The sequence below is a fragment of the Dermacentor albipictus genome, unplaced genomic scaffold (genome assembly GCF_038994185.2).
Source record: "Dermacentor albipictus isolate Rhodes 1998 colony unplaced genomic scaffold, USDA_Dalb.pri_finalv2 scaffold_16, whole genome shotgun sequence".
In the NCBI taxonomy this organism is placed as follows: Eukaryota; Metazoa; Arthropoda; class Arachnida; order Ixodida; family Ixodidae; genus Dermacentor; species Dermacentor albipictus.
This window is the reverse complement of record NW_027225570.1, coordinates 9,168,333-9,179,522: the sequence shown is the minus strand read 5'-3', so window position 1 is coordinate 9,179,522 and position 11,190 is coordinate 9,168,333. Positions and strand designations below refer to the sequence as shown.

Here is an 11,190-nt window from a genome sequence, read left to right as displayed (position 1 = left end):
GAGGATATTTAGCGTCAGGCCTGTTAAGCGGGAGTTGGAATGGGTCCTATAAAACCTAAATATATATTTGAGAAAAGTTTAACAAATCCAACATGAAGAAATAAAGTATTTTTTAGTAGAGACCAATGGCAGATGGGGAACAAAGCGGAGTTCGCCCACTCCACCACCACGGGCCAGCTGTTCCACATACTAACACGACTAAAGCTTGATTTACTTCTGGAAGAGAGACTGGTCACTCGCACCTGCAACTCGTTCTGCACAAGAAACACCGTGTGAAAAAGCCTTCACTTTACTGCGCATTATATTTCGCTAGCCATACCATGACTGCTTTGCATACTGGCAAAACTGTAATTTTCTGATTATTCGTGTGACATACGCAGCTGCTTAGGAGTTAAATCAGAGTCACAAATTCATGAAGAAGGCCGCTTAGCCAAGTTATTGCTTTGAAAGCCAGCGTGATTAGTGTACTACAAAAATTAAGAAATAGCATTCCGCTCACACCACTTTTTCATTATTTTTCAACTCATTAAGGGACATATGGCAACACTTCAGAGGCTTATACCATATAGCGCACAGGAAATATCAGCCAGCAAATGCTTAGGTATTGTTGCTTAAATTCCGTGAGACGAAAAGAAGCGCTGCGGATATTCGCTCGCTGCTAGGCAATTTACTAAGGCGGAAGAAGCCTTCCCTTTGAAATGTTGCGTATCTTCAAGCGCAGGAACATTATGGCCTGTATTTTAAATATAGCGGCGTTCTAAAAGGGAAGCCAGGTGAAATGAGTTCCAAGAAACCCGCAAGGGTGTGCGACGTAAAAGCGGGGGCGCCGACCAACGTGTGCCACGAGGCACTGAGGGAAGAAAAAAGGAGAATGACGCGTGCCCGAGCGGCTCGTTTGATGTAGAGTCGTGGGCGGTTAAAGCACACCTCCTTCATACCCACCACTTCTCGTTCTCGATAGAAGGCAACTTAACTGCTGTGTACGCAGTGCAGATGGTATTCCTATGTGGAGCTTTCTTCACTATATTTTTCTTCTGGTCACAAACTATTACCAAATATACTCTTCAGAATAAGTGCTTTGAGTTAAGCGCTGTGGTGGATAAATTAGGTACAAAAAGCCTGACACTGGAAACACTATTGGCAGCAGCAGCGGTGGAACACAGACGCCCTCCAACTTTCCTTCTGGAATTTTGCGGTTGCGCAAAGCTGACCCGGTGTCATCCTGCTGCGCAAGGAAACATCGGACTTCATTGCTGCACGGGCAAAGACCTGACCACCTAATCGCTGCTGCATGCGATCATGATGGCTGCCATGTGTTGCGTCATCGTTCAACAGCTAACCGGGGGCCACCGACAGCTATAAAAGAAGAAACCACTGCCGACTTGATCTTCAATTGGTAGCAGCGGCGTTGGAACGCAGGCGTCTTCCAACTTTCCTTCTGGAATTTTGCAGATTGGTCATCGCCACCTCCCTGACATCTACGTATGTATTTCGCCGCAGCTGCTGCCACTCTTGCTGCTTTATAACTATTCCTTTGTTGCAATTCATGATACTTTTTCTGTTTCTGTTTGGTTCCTGTTGTTGAAATTTTGTCGAATGAGCACTACGTTGCTTTGGTTGGCGTTCAGGTGTCGGTGGACGTAATCTGCCATGAGTAATCCCAGTGGTACCGATTGTGCAACGTGTGAGAAGGCTATAGAAGCTGACTGTCGATCATTGACATGCAGTGACTGTTTGCGGCAGTATCACCTAGGTTCCTGTTCTGGCGTATCAGAATCCAGATATAAATCTAAAGGGGACAACTATAAGCAGTCTTGGAAATGTACGGCGTGCCCCAAAACCAAGACTAATGTGCCCAGCTCTAGGGAACCGGATGATAGCACTGTCACAGCACTTCTGCTCGACATTAAGGGGAAATTAAATTAGCTGCTTCCTTTGAAGAACACTGTACATGATATGGAGGCTTTAATAAAGCGCATGTCCGCCCAGTATGAAACGGTACTCCCCTCCGTCGCAGAGCACTCAGGCGAAATTAGGCAAATAAAGAACAGCGTTGCAGAACTTGAAACAGTTAGAACAGACGCTGAACTCAGGAGAGTGTCTTTGGCAGTAAATGACCTTGAATACCACAAACCAAAGCTGAACCTTGAAATTCATAGGCGGGCTAAACATGAGAATGAACGCCTCATGACTAGAATAAACGTCCTCGCTGCCAAACTGGAACTTGATCTTCTTAACGAGCAGACCGTCTCCGCCATTCACCGTCTTCCTTCACAAAAAGATGAGACACCAGCACTGCTTGTTCGCTTCACACGACAGTCGACAAGACACAAATGGTTTTAAAAAAGGAAAGCTTTATACAGGGTAAAATCTGATGACTACATATCCGAAAACCTAACCGGGTATAATAGATCGTTGCTCTAAGTTGCAAAGGAATGGGCACTCGTTAAGAATTTCAAATTTGTGCGGCATCGCAACGGAAGAATATTGGTCCGGAAAGCAGAACATGCCCATATACATCTAATCAAGACCGCAACTGATTTCGAAAAGCTGAAAGTGTGATACTGAAGTGCTGTCCCCACGTTTTCCCGTTTTGATATTTATTTATTTATTTATTTGAACATACTGCTAGCCTCTCATTTGAAGCTGTTGCAGGAAAGGGGCAGGATACATGTTCAAGAGAACACAGTTCAAGTAGGCGCGGACATAGATAAGTTTAGGTTAACAAGGCAGTACGTATGCAATCTATATTCATTGTAGACATTCTATAAAAGGAGCGGGGAAAAATAGTAGCAAACGCCATGTTGGAAGGTTTAGCACACAGAAGAACAAAGTAAAAATATGTAAATATATTAGATGCGTATTGGATGTGCAATGCGCAAGAGACAAGATTAAGCAGACATTTATATCAGGGCAGAATACGAGACGCTGAGAAGTGAATCAGAATTCCACTCTACGGCGCAGCTCACCTACGCGCAGATCGTAGCTAGAGAACATTGTTTGATAATTTGGCGACAAAACTTTCGAGTGATGTGCAGGTGACAACGTCATCAGGCAACATGTTTTCCATTTCACCAGAACTTCGCCCATTTGCAATGATTTTACAAAAATAATCAGCAAGAACTTGGCCATCCATTGCTCGTAGTGCTTCAAAAACGCATTTGGTATGTTGTCAGGACCACATGATTTTTTGGGGGGTCTATTTCAAGTAAGAGGGAAAACATTCCCGATTCGGTTAAGAATAAGTCGTCTAGTTTTGCTGTGTTGCAAGGAAGAGGTTCGAGGTTGGGATTTTTTCCGTTGTCTTGTGTAAACGCTGAAAGAAAGTATTCATTGACCTCTGTAGCCTTCGTCATAGCTTCAGTTGGCAATGGATTACTGGTCTGACGTGGCTTCGAATTAAGGTATCACCAAAACATAGATGGAGATGTTTGATAAAATTACTTAAGGTGACATTCATGTATTCATCTTTTGCCTTTTTTATGGCTCACATTAGTGCCAGGGGAGTGTTCGCGTATTTCAGTAGTGTAGCCTGGTATCGGTAGTTTATTTCTCAGTTTCTTTATCTGGCAATTGTTCACTTTAGTTGTATTATGTTTCTTGTTATCCAAGGGTTTGTCTTACGTGCTGGTTTGATCTTTGTGGGAATATATTTTGATAAGCAATGCCTAATGATTCTTTCAAATCTTGACCATAATCCATCTACTGAAACTGTAGGATCATTAGAGAATGATATAAAAGTGGGGTAAGAGTGATCTAGATAATCAAGAACGCTGACGTCATCGGCATTCGCCCAGTCGGAAATTCCTGTACGCCCTTTCTGAGTGGGCGGAGGTGCGTCTAACCGTAAGGAACATTTAGTAGCTCTGTGGTCCGATATGCTGTCGACAACTTCTCATGAAACACTGCCTTCTGCGATAGCATCACTCACAAACGTCAAATCGAGTACATTCCTGCTTTTTGCAGTAACACGTGTTGGCTCCCCTATGATTTGTCTAAGGCCAAGATTAAAACATAGATGAAGCAATGCCTCTGCGTGAGCTGTATCAGCATTGTTATAAAGGAAGCCCCATGCTATACTAGCAAGGTTAAACTCCCCCGTAAGGATTAGCTTTGTAGTATGTGTAAAAAGATTTTCCATATAATTTGCTAGCACGTGTAGCATATCATGGGAAGTATTAGGGGGCCGGTACATGGTTCTTAAAAAGAGGGAGAATTCATCTGTCATGATTTTGCACGTCAGTGCTTTAGCATCAACCATTCCGGCATAGGTGTAGCGTAAATATTTTTCCTTATCAAAATTGCTATGAGACCACAGTGAGAGGACCTATCTTTGCGCATGACAGTATAACCCGGATGGAAGATATCGCTGCTTGAAACATCAGGAGAAAGCCATGTTTCGGTTATTGTTATATCTGGTCTATGTTCAATAATAGATGCCTGAAGTTCTGTGCTTTTCTTCACAACACTTCTGACATTTATGTTCACTATCACTAGGCTGGAGGGCGTTTCATGTCTAGTCAGTTTTTTTTTTCTTTTGGAGGGCAGGCTTCTTTCCCAGAGGCACTCGGGCTCTTTTATGTTCGTCCCAGACGTAAACTTGGCCATTGATTTTAATCTTGTCGTAAACAAGTGTAACTTTCTTGCCTCTATCTCGGTTGCTCTTGCTGCTGTTCCAATGTTTTTTTTTTCGGATGTTACGTACACGGATAGAAAAATCTTAACCCACAGACATGTTGGAATTCTTTAGCTTGGAGCAGTTCATTATGTTCGCCTTGTGCTCAAACATTGCTACTTGAGGATAATGGGTCGCGTATTATTTTCTGCTTTAGTACCTAGGCGATGCATTCTCTTGATTCCCGAGATCATGACACCGATGGTACCCTTAATGATCTTATCAGAGACTGTTCTTTTAAGGTCATCAGGTTTCTCATTTTCTACTTCTGGAATTCCATAAATGGATTCTGTTGAGTCGCTATCCCCGTCTCATTGCTGGCATTTTGTTGGACCAGACCATAAAAATTCCACTCGATGCTTCCACCTCAACTGCCAGTCAGTGCGAAACAAGCATGACATGGTCGACATTTTTTTCAGCAGCTTGACCTTTCAGTTTGATGTCATTATGCTGGCTGAAACGTGGTATGACCAGCACTCAGTCGTATGGCAACTGCCTAAATATCAATGCTTTACTAAAAACAGACACGTCGCGAGGCAGTGGTGTCAGTGTGCTTGTCCGTGATAACATTGATGCAAAGTGCATCAATGAATTTTGCTGTATTACTGATGACTACGAAGTCCTATCAGTCTTGAGTGCTCGAACTGTCTACTCAGTTTACTACCGTCCACTAAGCGGTAATTTAGACCATTTCTTCCAGTTTATCGAAAAGTTTTTCCTTTATATAGGTGAATTGCAATTTAAACTCGTGTTGGGTGGTGATTTAAATATCAGTATGATTCTCCACAACCCCATGAAGCGAAATTTCGAAGAACTTATGCACGCACATGGTTTCTTCAATCTAATATCACCTGCCAGAAGTACTCATAATAAATCTACGTGTATCGACCTATTCATTACAAACATCGTTTTCAGTAAGATTAAATCGGGGGTGTTTTCCGGTGGCCTTAGTGACCATATGCCCATATTTCTGAGTCTGAATCATCCATGTCAGTGATCAACTGATACTGATACCTGCATACAAGAGATTACGCGGAATTGGTTAGTAAAATTCCGTGCCGAATTAGGAAGCACGGACTGGACGGATGTTTATGCCACGCAAATTCCGGATGTCGCATATGAAAGTTTCCTCACGCTATTTTCCTCATGCAACCACAAACATTTCCCTTTTACTGCTAAGAAATACATCCTTCCAGGATACGCAAGCCATGGGTCACAAACAAGCTTCTCTATCAAATAAAGAATAAAAAAGCCTTATGATAAGTTTATCAAGTCACGAGATCCAAGCGACTGGAACGAGTTTAAACATTTTCGCAATCGTCTCACGAACGACCTGCGCAATGCGAAAAACCGTTATCATACTGACTTGTTCCACTCTTGTGAATGTGACAGCCAGAGGAAATGGAAACAGCTGAATCTTCTGCGCAACCATACACGTATTTCCCAGTCACCTATGCGAATTGTCAGTAATGGTGTTCGAATAACCTGTGAGTCACTACCTGATGCATTCAACTATTTTCTAGTCGGTAATAATAATGTTCCCGTATGCATGAGTGCGTGTGATTTCATAAGAACAAGTGTTGCAGACACGATCTTCCTGCACCCGACCAATGAATCAGAGTTAATTTACCTTTTTTCTGAGCTGAGCATCAGCCGTAGCCTAGATGAAGATAATCTGCAGCTAAAGCCAATTCAATATGCCCTAGGCATTGTAGTCTCATTGCTGGTGTACATATACAACTTGTGCTTCGAAGCCGGAGTCTTCCCGCATAAACTGCAAGTCGCTAAAGAAATCCCGTTATTCAAGCGTAGTGACAGGGCTCTTATGACAAGTTCCAGGCCCATATCCATTTTGCCAGTTTTCTCAAAACGTCTGGAAATGGTTATATTTAGGCGTCTTTCGGCATTTCTGGAAAATTGAAACCTCTTAACTGACTTTCAGTACGCCTTCCGTAAAAACCGCTCCACACAGCTTGCCTTATTGGATCAAAAAGAATTTATTGTCAAAAACATGGAAGAGCGCTTGCTCACACTTGCAGTGTTGGTAGATTTTACGAAAGCGTTCGACTGCATTATTCATCAAGTTCTACTGAATAAATTGTGTAACTATTGAATTAGCGGCATTGCGATTGATTTAATTAAATTATATCTAAACTCCAGTGTTCAGTTTACACGCGTAAAATTGCCGTTTTAGTGGTAAGGTTTCTTGACCTAGTCAAGCCTGTTATTGCCAGGTGTCAACTGTAATCAAGTGTGCCGCTCATTTTTTAACCTCATGTTTCCTGTGGTTGCACGACCAGCTTGATTTGTGAAGCATATTGACAGCTACAGATTGTGTGCTGCAAGTTCTAGTCTGAAGCGTGTATGTAACATATATGAAGCATGTATCTAGTCTGAAGTGCAATAAACATTTCAAACTGAATAATTTGTGGTTGTAGCACCAATTTTTTTGCCACTGCATATACTGTAGTCCTTATTGCCTACAGTAGAACTTTGGTAAATTGCAAGCACTTTACACACACCGGCCCAGCTTCTATAGGCATTTGCTTGTAGGAACTCGAAAGCAACTGCATAGAAATATTCTATAGAAATTTGCCTTTAGCATGTCTAAAAGCAACTCGACAGAAAGTCTAAAGAAATTTGCCTTTAGCATCTCTAAATCAACTCGATAGACATATTCTATAGAAATTTGTCCTTCAGCATCTCTAACCAACTCGATAGAAATATTCTATAGAAATTTGTCTTTAGCATCTCTAAAACAACTCGATAGAAATGTTCTATAAAAATGTGTCTTAAGAGTTTCTATAAGAATGCGTTGGCCAAATAACTTTTGGAACTATAGAGGAAAATTCTATAAGCAATCAAAGTAAACACAATACAGTTGTATAGAAAAAATTCAAAAGACTTTCTAAAAAACACATTAAATACTTTTGGAAGGGAGTCAGGAGCTGGCAATGTCTGCCGTATGCGATCCAACCTTATTTTATTCTGTGAATTTTCTCTCTATGATCAGGGTACCTGTGGTAAATTGACCTAGGTAAACGTACTCTTTCGCGCACACTAGAGGCCCACTGGCGATTCTGAACTCTTGTTCCTTTGCCCGGCTATTTATCATTCTCTTTGTCTTCTGCATATTCATCTTCAACCCCACTTGTACACTCTCTCCGTTAAGGTCCTTAATCATTTGCTGTAACCCGTCTGCATTGTTGCTGAATAGAAGAATGTCATAGGCAAACCGAAGTTCGCTGAGATATTCGCCGTCGATCTTCACTCCTAAACCTTCCCAGTTTATTAGCTTGAATATTTCTTCCAAACACGCAGTGAATAGCATTGGAGAGATTGTGTCACCCTGTCTGACCCCATTCTTTATAGGTATCTTACTGCTTTTCTTATGTAGAAATTGAGGTAGCTGCAGAACATCTGTAGATATTTTCCAAGGGATTTGCGTAAGTGTTCTGTACACCTTGATTACATAATGCCGCTACGACTGTTGGTATCTCTACTGTATGAAATGCCTTTTCGCAATCTACGAAAGCCGTGTAGAGAGGCTTATTGTACTCTCCGGATTCATCGATAACCACTGTAGAGTATCCCTGTAGAGTAGCCATTGTAGAGTATCCCTTCCTAAAGCGAGCCTGTTCCCTTGGTTGACTAAAGTCCAGTGTTGCCCTTATTCTATTAGAGATTATTTTGATAAATATTCTATGTAATACTCGAAGTGAGCTAATGGGCCGATAATTTGTCCATTCTTTAACGTCTCTCTTTTTGTGTATTAGTATGATGTTTGCATTCTTCCAGTTTTCTGGCACCCTTGCTGTCGGCGGACACTTCGTAGAAAACGCTGCCAGTTTTCCAAGCAATATGTCTCCCCCATCTTTGATTAAATCGACTGTTATTCCATCTTGTCCTGCCACTCTTCCACGTTTCATATCTTGCAATGACCTTCTGACATAATCGCTAGTTATGGGAGGAGTTTCTGTATCACGTTCATTGCTGTTTCTAATTGAGGTATGGTGACTACTCTGGGTACCGTGCAGGTTTGGTATCAAATTCTTCTGCTGATTTTACCATATCTTCGATATTGGTAACGATATTACCCTGCTTATCTTTCAGTGCATGCATCTTGGTTTGTCCTAAGCCAAGTTTCTTTCTCACTGATGCCAGGCTGCGTCCATTTTTTACGACTCCTTCAGTCTTTCTCACGTTACAGTTTCGAATATCACTTAGTTTCGCCTTGTTGATCAGTTTTGACAGTTCCGCGAAATCCATCTCATCTCTTGAATTTTTCGTCGTTTCTTTATTAGGCCCTTTGTTACTTGGGAGAGCTTGGCTCCTCGTTATTATGCCCATTTGGCGTTGCTTATCTACAATATAGCTGCAATGCCATGAACAACCCATCGCTTAACCTCTTCTTTGACGATGTCAGCGATTCAGGCCACTCGAGGTGAGGTGGCCACCTTGAAAAATGCTTCGACAGTTCTTCGCGAACGACCGCCCTGATGGTCTGTCGCGGGTCGTCGTTGCCGAGTGCTGGAACGTCGGTGTAGCTTACGGTCAGCGGACGCCGCTTATATTGCCCTGTCCGCATATCGAGCGTCTTCTCAATAGTTCTGGCCACGAGTACTGAGCCACGAGTACGATGCTTCAAAGCGGTACAAAGCACCTCTAGTGAATGCGGTGTTGCCTTAGAAACGAGCTGTTTCTAAGGCTCAGGCGTGCGTCGCTTGCTCAGGCGCACATTTCGTTGCCGCGCCGAACGCTGCATTGCTCGACGCTCACCGCGTCCAATGCGGGGCGCGTAGTCGCTGCGCCGTAGCCCATTGTCTTACACCCCTTGGCGGGTCTACGGTAACGCTGTCGCGTTCCACTCTTGAAGGCGAAGCAGAGTAACGCATGAGTTGTTTCTTCGTCTAGCCGAACCAAACATAGCCAAGCAACAGCAGTTCACCAGGCTAAACAGTGGTTCAACAACTAAAATTAAGGCTAGTATGCTTCGCATCCTGGGCTTAACCTTAGCTAAGCCACAGCCATTTTTTTATTTATAGGAGGGGAAACAGGAGGCAACTCACAGCGTTTGGCGCTGAGTGGCGCCCTGACGTAAATGACCCAAAACCGAAACCAGAAGCCAACACAGGATACCACAGATATGCTGACCGCATATGTCGATTCGTCTAAATTAAACACTCAAATTAATGCCACTCACGCTCCACTATTTATGCAAGCGGAATCAATTTCCTGGTGCAAGTTAACAAGCTTCTAAAAATTACCACATTAAAAAAAGTCACGGTTCTGGCCAAAAAGTGGACAGCTATAACATAGAAGGAGAGTAGCTTTATCAGCCGTGTAAACTTGTAAATATAGGTACGCTAACTAAATTAAAAAATTGGAGGACGCTTAAGCTTCGCCTTTAAGAGTGGAACGCGACAGCGTTCCCGTCGACCCGCCAAGGTGTGTAAGACAATGGGCTACGGAGCAGCGATCACTTACGAGGCGCGCCACATCGGACGCGGTGAGCGTCGAGCAACGCAGCGTTTGGCGCGGCAACGATACGTGCGCTTGAGCAAGCGGAACGAACCTAAGAACTCGGTGTCTCGGAGGGGGAAACGATGCATGCCAGCCAAACATCGTGATCGGCCCGGGCAGAGAGATAGACAGATAGTGATCTAAAGAAAGGAGGACGCTTGATTATGAAACCCGTTAGGGAGCAAGGCGAAGCGTCGTCAGGGGAGAGGGCGTACGGGCCGCGACGCGCCTCGCACCGGTCCCCGCACAGCCCCAATGCGCGCGTGGCGAGCCATCTGTCGGGGCAGCGCCGTACGTTGAAAGGAGGGGGTCTTCTGTGTTTGCCGCAAGATGGCTCTGCGTGTGCGGAAAGCGCAGATGCAATGTAGCGGAAACGCACTTCGCTACTCGTGTAACTGCGACTTCTGTAAGTTACATGTTCATAATTACCGATATACAACGCAGTATAACTTTCTACGGATCGTTTCTAAGGCAACATCGCATTGACTAGAGGCGCTTTTGTACCGCTTTGGAACATACTTGGAACCCTTGGAACCCTTGGAACCCTTGGAACCGCTTTGGAGTGGTAACGTCTCCGTCTCACACTCCGGAGACCCTGGTTCGATTCCCACCCAGCCCATCTTGCAAATTGTTTTTATTCATGAAGTGCCTGCCGGGATTTATCGCTCACGGCCAACGCCGACGACACCGGCTTTTCTGCGACACGAGCTCCTTAACGCTGTCGCGTTAATAAGCGCGGTGTCACGCGCGCACAAGCAAACATGAACACATCTCATTTGATGACCGCGGAAACTCGCTGTCGAAATGCTGGAGGGAGGAAGCACGGCAGCAATAGCGAGCGAATTGACCTTCGTGCTGGGTTTCTCACCAACGTCAACTAAGCCGGGCAAAGAGCGCGTGGCGGCTCTGTCTTTCGTTTCCGCTGCAATGTTTGAAAACTGAAATATACATTAGAGGCTCGGTAAACTGAACTCGCATAAGCAGAAGTACCG

General features: G+C 43.9%; 1 protein-coding gene across 1 annotated transcript in view; it reads left to right on the top strand.

The window, feature by feature from the left end:
- The first annotated feature begins 1,376 nt into the window (after window positions 1-1,376).
- LOC135901685 (achaete-scute homolog 2-like) overlaps window positions 1,377-11,190 on the top strand; it is a 67,344-nt gene continuing 57,530 nt past the window's right edge. Inside the window, exon 1 of the transcript XR_010564222.1 lies at window positions 1,377-1,482. The gene's annotated coding sequence lies outside the window, so the exon portion shown is untranslated. The remainder of the gene's footprint in view (window positions 1,483-11,190) is intronic.